At 39.2% G+C, this 6,510-nt stretch overlaps 2 pseudogenes; one reads left to right on the top strand and one right to left on the bottom strand.

Annotated features, from left to right (window-relative positions):
• Nucleotides 1–2,281: 2,281 nt before the first annotated feature.
• LOC134896142 (5S ribosomal RNA) lies at nt 2,282–2,400 on the bottom strand (annotated as a pseudogene).
• A 2,739-nt stretch (nt 2,401–5,139) lies between these two features.
• On the top strand, nt 5,140–5,258 carry LOC134896143 (5S ribosomal RNA; annotated as a pseudogene).
• The last annotated feature ends 1,252 nt before the right edge of the window (nt 5,259–6,510 follow it).

Below are 6,510 nucleotides of genomic sequence, written 5' to 3' on the forward strand. Positions count from 1 at the left end.
AATTTTATTTTAGGTTTTGGAGTCCTTTTTTTACTGATATTTGGTGTTTTGGATTTGACATGCTCTGTACTATGACATTGGGCATCGGCCTTGGCAGACGACGTTGCTGGCATTTCATCGTCTCGGCCATGACTAGTGGCAGCAGCTTCAGCACGAGGTGGAAGTGGATCTTGATCTTTCCCTAATTTTGGAACCTCAACATTTTTGTTCTCCATATTTTAATAGGCACAACTAAAAGGCACCTCAGGTAAACAATGGAGATGGATGGATTGGATACTAGTATACAATTATGGACGGGCTGCCGAGTGCCGACACAGAGGTAGCCACAGCCGTGAACTACCGCACTGTACTGTGTCTGCTGCTAATATATAGACTGGTTGATAAAGAGATAGTATACTCGTAACTAGTATGTATGTATAAAGAAAGAAAAAAAAACCACGGTTAGGTGGTATATACAATTATGGACGGGCTGCCGAGTGCCGACACAGAGGTAGCCACAGCCGTGAACTACCGCACTGTACTGTGTCTGCTGCTAATATATAGACTGGTTGATAAAGAGATAGTATACTCGTAACTAGTATGTATGTATAAAGAAAGAAAAAAAAACCACGGTTAGGTGGTATATACAATTATGGACGGGCTGCCGAGTGCCGACACAGAGGTAGCCACAGCCGTGAACTACCGCACTGTACTGTGTCTGCTGCTAATATATAGACTGATTGGTGGGGGAAAGCTTGTCGGCGCTTGACTGCGATACCAATATATACTAGAATGTAGTCCAGGTTGTTTAAACACAAATAAGTCTCCTTTTTTCTAGACACTCCCTTAATATTACTTGGGCGTCAGCTACACCTTAAAGAAAGAAGCATTGGTAAGGTGCTTCATGTACAATGTAAACGAAAAAAAGAATAAGGTGATTTTAAGCGACCTGTGGTGTCTAATATTAATATGAGACTCAAAATTTAAAAAAAGGTATTTTAATAAATCTGGTAAGCACCAACAAAAACAAAGTAGAAAATAGCTCTATAACAAAGAGCCAGAAAAATACTAACACTATGTATAAGACATTTGTTAATATAAAATTAATACAAATTTAAAAATTAAAAATTAGACAAGAGAAAAACACGTCCTAAAAGTAGAAAATTGGACATAAGATCAGCATAAAAAAGTATAAAAATAGAATTCTTAGCTTTTTGAGAGGGTATGTAGCATAGCACCCAACGCGTTTCGTCCTATTTGGACTTCATCAAGGGGTGACAAACAACTGGGACAGCTCATCTATTTATACCTGTACTAGTAAGGAAGTGATTGCTACATCACTTCCTGCCAATTAACCGGTGTCAGATTTCATAAATTGTTACAATATTTAAAATATTTAAAAACATGGTGGGAGTATTCCCATAACATAGTGTGGCCAGGCTGGGCAAAACCGCTTTTTTAAATAACTTGTTTTGATGTGTTTAAAGTTCTAAAAAACACTTTGGAAGTTCAGAGTCCCGGACTTCCGGTCCGGATCGCGGGTGACGTCACGTCCGCCCCGCTTCCGGTATCCGTTGTTCTTCGCTGCGCATGCGCCGAGTGCGGGTCACGGAGGGTCCGTGTCCAGCATCCATTGCGCATGCGCCTGTTCTCCCTTCTGATAGCAGTGGCTGGGAACGTGTAGCGGCGGCCATTTTTCTGGAGTTCATTTCTTCAGACGTTTTAGTTATATAGTCTTGTACTCGCGGCGGCCATTTTGGATTAGATTATTCATAATAGAATTTGGTATATGACCGAAAAATAAAAGGAAAACAAGTTTCAGAAGGAGATTACTGTGCAGGAGATATTTTTGCAAACATTACGTATCCTTACTTAGGGCTAATGATCTCTCAGGTCACAAGTATGGGCATAGTTAAGAAATCAAATATAATTAGAAGTATTTCCGAAAAATGACTGAAAAACACTGTATATTTATAGTATAGTCAGAGTTAGTAGTGCTAATGTTTCTAGTCATAAACCGGTGGTGAGTATGAAAATTGCCATTCTCCTGGTGAAGACGGCATGGTAAAAAACATATTTCATATCCAACATAGTGCAAGAGGAGGTATAATAATAAACATGTTTCATATCCAACATAGTGCAAGAGGAGGCATAATATAAAATTTTTGAAAGGGTTTTTTTCTAAAAAAGGTTTTTTTATATAAAACCTTTTTTAATCTAAAAGCATGTTTACACCGAAGTTCCCATAGTATGGTGATTACAGGATATATTACTATAAGAGCCTCTTGGCACCCTGCTCAAAAAATTACAGCACCCAATCTTCCATGATGGTTCCCCATCTATGTACTAGTTGGGCCCAACACTGCTTGGCTTCCAAGATCGGACGGAATTGGGCATCTCCAGTGTGGTATGGCTGTAGTATTGGCGTGGTTTTTGGAGGTATCGTAATAGCAACGTGGTAGAAGTGGTGAAAAAGTGGAAATTGCAGAAGATAGAGACAGGTGGCCTTAAACCGGAAAGATATATATTCTCGGCTTACGTTACAGGAAGGGGGCTATTTCATAGCCTTCATTGAAGCCATCTGGATGCATGGTATTGAGTTCAAAAATCCAGAACATTTCCCTCTTCGATAAACGGTTTGAAAGATCACCGCCTCTCTCGCCCAATGCGACTAGTTCAATACCTTTAAAGGTTAATTCGTCAGGATCCGAGTTGTGGCAAGCATGGAAGTGTTTGGGTACTGCATGTGTCAGTACTTTGTTCTTTATGTTTCTTATATGTTCCTGTATACGTATTTTTAAGGGTCTTTTCGTTTTCCCTACATACTTCATCCCACATGAGCACTCAAGCATATAAATTACTGACACCGTATTACAGTTAATGAATTGTTTGATCTTGTGCTCTTTTGATCCGTTAGTATTTTTGAAGGATTTCCTATTGGGGTGTACGTAGCGGCATATATTGCAGCGGCCGCATTTATAACACCCAACACATTTGGGCATGTTTGATCTTACTTCCGGGTTCCTCAGCATACTCGGTGCCACAAGATCTTTGAGGTTTTGCGACTTCTTAAATACCACTACCGGATCCTTGGGGAGATAGTCCTTTAAAATGGGATCCATAAGGAGGATATTCCAGTGTTTCTTAAGCGTTTTTTTGATGATTTTTTCATGTCTACTGTATGTGGTGATGAAACGTACTGTGTCATCTCTTTTTTCTTTTACTTTATATTTCAGGAGTTGTTCCCTCTCCAAGTTCTTGGCTTTCGAATTTGCTTCCTCCAGGAGATGATTAGGATAGCCTTTTTCTCTAAATCTTTCCGTATAAATCTGTAGTTGCTGATCTCGATCTTCAGTGTCCTTGCAGTTCCGAGCAATTCTATTGAACTGTGAAAAGGGGATATTGTTCTTCCATTGTTGGCTGTGATTACTTCGGTAATGTACATAGCTGTTCATATCCACTTCCTTCACATAGTTTTTGGTGATCACCTCGTTATCTGTGTGTGTCAAAACCAGATCAAGGAATTCTATTTTCTCAGTGCTAGTTTTCGCAGTGAATTGGAGATTCATTGAATTGTTAGATAAATAAGTAAAAAATTCTTTAAAACTCATATCATCGCCATCCCACACAAGTAAAATGTCATCTATGTAACGTTTATAAAATGCGATATTTTGTTGGAATGGGTGATCCTTAAAAATATATTCATTTTCCCAATTTCCCATAAAAAGGTTTGCGAAACTAGGCGCGAAAATAGTCCCCATGGCGGTTCCGCAGATTTGTAAAAAATATGTATCTAAAAATTTAAAATAATTTCTTTTCAGGATAAAATTCATAAGTTCACATAAAAAGATTCTGTGCTCCTCCGTAATCTCGGCATCTTTCTTTAGGAATTCATTACAGGCCTCTACACCCTTGTCGTGTTCTATGCAGGTGTAGAGAGATTGGACATCTATAGTAATCCATCGATAGGTGTCCCTCCATTCAAATGAGTCCATCAGGTTGAGAACAGATGTTGTGTCTTTTAAGTACGCTGGCAGGTTTGACACATGTTTTCGTAAAAAAATATCCACATATTCAGACAAATGTGATGTCAAAGAGTCTATCCCGGCCACAATTGGTCTTCCAGGGGGATTCGTCAGGGATTTATGCACCTTTGGCAGAAAGTAGAATATGGGGGTGGTGGGGTTGGAGTTAAGCAAATATTGATATTCCTCTTTAGTTAAAATCTCGCATCTGAATGCTTTTAAAAGTATGGTTCTTAGTTCCTCAATGAAACCATCCTTTGGGTCTCCTGGGAGTGGGGTGTACGAAGTCCTATCCCCCAGAAGTCTATTTGCTTCTGCAACGTATGCCTCCCGGTCCATAATGACCAACCCCCCCCCTTTGTCAGCAGATTTTATAACGATGTTTTTATTGTCCTGGAGTTCTTTAATTGCCTTGGTTTCTCTATTTGTAAGATTCTTCTCCTTGATTCTCTCCATTTCAGTTTCACATAAATCTTTTTTCACTAGATCATAAAAGATGCCCACATTGTGACCCTTAGATTCTAACGGGTAAAACTTTGAAGTCGGTTTCAGTCCTGATTTGGATTGGTCATAGTTTCGAATGCGGCCGCTGCAATATATGCCGCTACGTACACCCCAATAGGAAATCCTTCAAAAATACTAACGGATCAAAAGAGCACAAGATCAAACAATTCATTAACTGTAATACGGTGTCAGTAATTTATATGCTTGAGTGCTCATGTGGGATGAAGTATGTAGGGAAAACGAAAAGACCCTTAAAAATACGTATACAGGAACATATAAGAAACATAAAGAACAAAGTACTGACACATGCAGTACCCAAACACTTCCATGCTTGCCACAACTCGGATCCTGACGAATTAACCTTTAAAGGTATTGAACTAGTCGCATTGGGCGAGAGAGGCGGTGATCTTTCAAACCGTTTATCGAAGAGGGAAATGTTCTGGATTTTTGAACTCAATACCATGCATCCAGATGGCTTCAATGAAGGCTATGAAATAGCCCCCTTCCTGTAACGTAAGCCGAGAATATATATCTTTCCGGTTTAAGGCCACCTGTCTCTATCTTCTGCAATTTCCACTTTTTCACCACTTCTACCACGTTGCTATTACGATACCTCCAAAAACCACGCCAATACTACAGCCATACCACACTGGAGATGCCCAATTCCGTCCGATCTTGGAAGCCAAGCAGTGTTGGGCCCAACTAGTACATAGATGGGGAACCATCATGGAAGATTGGGTGCTGTAATTTTTTGAGCAGGGTGCCAAGAGGCTCTTATAGTAATATATCCTGTAATCACCATACTATGGGAACTTCGGTGTAAACATGCTTTTAGATTAAAAAAGGTTTTATATAAAAAAAACTTTTTTAGAAAAAAACCCTTTCAAAAATTTTATATTATGCCTCCTCTTGCACTATGTTGGATATGAAACATGTTTATTATTATACCTCCTCTTGCACTATGTTGGATATGAAATATGTTTTTTACCATGCCGTCTTCACCAGGAGAATGGCAATTTTCATACTCACCACCGGTTTATGACTAGAAACATTAGCACTACTAACTCTGACTATACTATAAATATACAGTGTTTTTCAGTCATTTTTCGGAAATACTTCTAATTATATTTGATTTCTTAACTATGCCCATACTTGTGACCTGAGAGATCATTAGCCCTAAGTAAGGATACGTAATGTTTGCAAAAATATCTCCTGCACAGTAATCTCCTTCTGAAACTTGTTTTCCTTTTATTTTTCGGTCATATACCAAATTCTATTATGAATAATCTAATCCAAAATGGCCGCCGCGAGTACAAGACTATATAACTAAAACGTCTGAAGAAATGAACTCCAGAAAAATGGCCGCCGCTACACGTTCCCAGCCACTGCTATCAGAAGGGAGAACAGGCGCATGCGCAATGGATGCCGGACACGGACCCTCCGTGACCCGCACTCGGCGCATGCGCAGCGAAGAACAACGGATACCGGAAGCGGGGCGGACGTGACGTCACCCGCGATCCGGACCGGAAGTCCGGGACTCTGAACTTCCAAAGTGTTTTTTAGAACTTTAAACACATCAAAACAAGTTATTTAAAAAAGCGGTTTTGCCCAGCCTGGCCACACTATGTTATGGGAATACTCCCACCATGTTTTTAAATATTTTAAATATTGTAACAATTTATGAAATCTGACACCGGTTAATTGGCAGGAAGTGATGTAGCAATCACTTCCTTACTAGTACAGGTATAAATAGATGAGCTGTCCCAGTTGTTTGTCACCCCTTGATGAAGTCCAAATAGGACGAAACGCGTTGGGTGCTATGCTACATACCCTCTCAAAAAGCTAAGAATTCTATTTTTATACTTTTTTATGCTGATCTTATGTCCAATTTTCTACTTTTAGGACGTGTTTTTCTCTTGTCTAATTTTTAATTTTTAAATTTGTATTAATTTTATATTAACAAATGTCTTATACATAGTGTTAGTATTTTTCTGGCTCTTTG

Source organism: Pseudophryne corroboree, chromosome 3 (genome assembly GCF_028390025.1).
Source record: "Pseudophryne corroboree isolate aPseCor3 chromosome 3, aPseCor3.hap2, whole genome shotgun sequence".
Classification (NCBI taxonomy): domain Eukaryota; kingdom Metazoa; phylum Chordata; class Amphibia; order Anura; family Myobatrachidae; genus Pseudophryne; species Pseudophryne corroboree.